The sequence below is a fragment of the Pteropus vampyrus genome, unplaced genomic scaffold, assembly GCF_000151845.1.
Source record: "Pteropus vampyrus isolate Shadow unplaced genomic scaffold, Pvam_2.0 Scaffold5009, whole genome shotgun sequence".
Lineage (NCBI taxonomy): Eukaryota > Metazoa > Chordata > Mammalia > Chiroptera > Pteropodidae > Pteropus > Pteropus vampyrus.
In genome coordinates, this window is record NW_011893790.1 from 1 (window position 1) to 2,600 (window position 2,600).

A 2,600-nucleotide genomic window follows, 5' to 3' on the forward strand; every position below is an offset into this window, starting at 1 on the left:
CTGACTCTCCACCTCTGACAGAATTAACTAGGCAATTCCACGAAAACAGATTTTCTTTGCTTACGTGGACGGACAGGTAGATATGGATGACAAATCATCTGTTTTATTATAAGTAAAATCATTTTTCTTACCACTTTCCAAATACAAAATTTAACAGCTGGTGGGGAAGATTGTATTTTTGAAAATAGATTATGGGATATTGCTAGATATAGACTTTTGGATGTAGGGCCTATAACAGCGTGAGACGATAAACGAAGGGGAACTATTAGTGAAGCCTGAAATCAATATAGTGGATCGTGAGATGCAATTTTAAAAAAGGACAGAAAATATCAGAGGTGCGTTGCATGCGAGGATTATCACTGCACAAAATGCTTGCTTCAAATATGCAGACGTGTATGCTTCTTAGGTCTGTACTGGGTTATATTACATGGTGAGGGTCATGGCCCAAAAAGGTGAAAAACCACTGGTCTGAATAGTTAAGGAAAGTATAAAATCCATGATTAAAACAAGTGCAAGGCTCAAATGCAAAGGTCAAATATGGAAACTTAGGAAAATATGAATAGGTAGGTTTGTACCTTGGTTTCATGCATACCTGAAGTTTCAAAATATAAGAAACAAATTATCACTTGAAAAAAGGCTGCTACTCTTTACATGTCATGTTTCTTTGACCTGGAATCTTCCTTGCCTGGCACAGGGAAAAGGGAAACTAGGTAACCTAACGTGGAGCTGACTTCTGAAGAGATGGATGGGCTGTAACTAGGAAATCTTGCGAATTAGCAGAAATAGTTTAGAAGTTGTTGTTTATTGACATCTTTTTCTTTCCCAGTGTAAATGGAAATGGTGATATTTCTCCTACAGGAGACCTGCCAAGACAGCGGTTGTAAGAATCCTCATTTTTAAAATGTTTCTTTGCCCAAGTCAATTAAGTCAGTTCCTACAGGCTGCAGGAAAGCCAATGGGGGGTGATTATGTTCCTTTGGTTACAACTGCAAAGTTAAAGCTCAGTAAGGCATGTTTTTTTATCTATGAATTTCTGAATCAATCACCAGGTAATTTATTCCATAGAAATATCGTTAGTATCCAAGGACATTTTATTGCTGTACTTTCTATATTAGATTAAAAAAAAAAAGAGAAAAAAATAAGCTAACATTCATGAATTGCAAATGGGAAATGGCTGAAACAGGTATATTACAGCCACGTATTGGAATATCAAGCAGCCACGACAAAAAAAGTTACAATATTAGAATGGGACGGATTTCTCCAAAGTATCATGAGAGAGACAAATTAGTATCTTAAAAATAAGAATATACATTATCAAGTTTTTGCATTACTATAAGGCTACAGTAATTACTATAAATCTGTCAGTAGACAGAAAAAATTCAATAAGGTATTTTAAAATGTGACATTATGTTCCTACTGATGCTATCAGGCAGCGGGACAGGCATGCTCTGTCCTTAGGTCTGTTCTTATATGGCCCAGAAGCTCAGAATAGTTGTTTATTTTAAAAAATGATTTAAGAAAAAAAACAAAGGAATATATGTGACAGAGACCATATGTGGCTGGCAAAGCCTAAAATATTCACTATCTGGACCCTTAGAGAAAAAGTTTGCTGACTCCTGCTCTAAAGAGTGTACTGCACCATTTATTACCCCGAATCGTAACTGAGCTGGCCACGAAATATTATAGAAGTGAAGTAATTTGTTTAGAAATATTCTACCGACTCTTTCCTACCCAGCAGCATCCCCGGCTATGGTTGTGATAGTGGCTTTTGATGTCAGAGTCTTGGGAATCCAAGAAACATTACCAGAATGTTGAGACTCACATAAATGACCAACTTGAAAATTCCACTTCAAAACTGTAGCTAGGTCAAGAGACTATATAGGTGTTAAGAGGATGGGAAGGTGAGAGGAGAGGACAGAATGAGAAGATAAAGAGCCGGGCATATGAATAAGGAAGTTGCCAACAACCCAAAAGTGTCACACTTGCTGCAAGGGAAGAGTCAATCATAATGTTGGCACTGATCACGTTTGATACTCACTCTAGTTGGCAATTCTTAACCTTTCAGGAAAAATGGCTACCTATGTATGAATACTCAAGGACACCTAACAGAATTAGGACAGGCATTCATCAGATGACAAACAACATTCTGGAGTATCCTTTGATGACACCGATTTATTCTATACCTACTAGCTAGTTCAAGGAAGGCTGATGACAGTGAAGACCGTGAACCTATTAACCAATTCATTCATTCAAGGCACAGAGAAATGCAAGTCGAGGACCCTGAAGCAGAAGCATAGTTGGCAGGTCTGATGCGCAGCGATGGGGCAGTGCAGCTGGATCAGAATGAATGAGCAAACAGAAATGATAAGAGGTGAATATGGAAAGCTAGAGGGGTTGAGAGGACAGGCACCTTAAGGGCTAACAGGCCACTTTAAGTACTTTAGATTTTCCTATGCGTGGACTAGGAAGCCACTGGAGAGTTTAAATGGAGAAGGGACATGTTCTGACTCGTTTGAGGAGGGGCTCTGGCTGCTGGGTTACCGCTGGACGGTTCTCACCTGAACACCCATCTCTCTGGGTTTCTGTCTCCACCCTTGAAA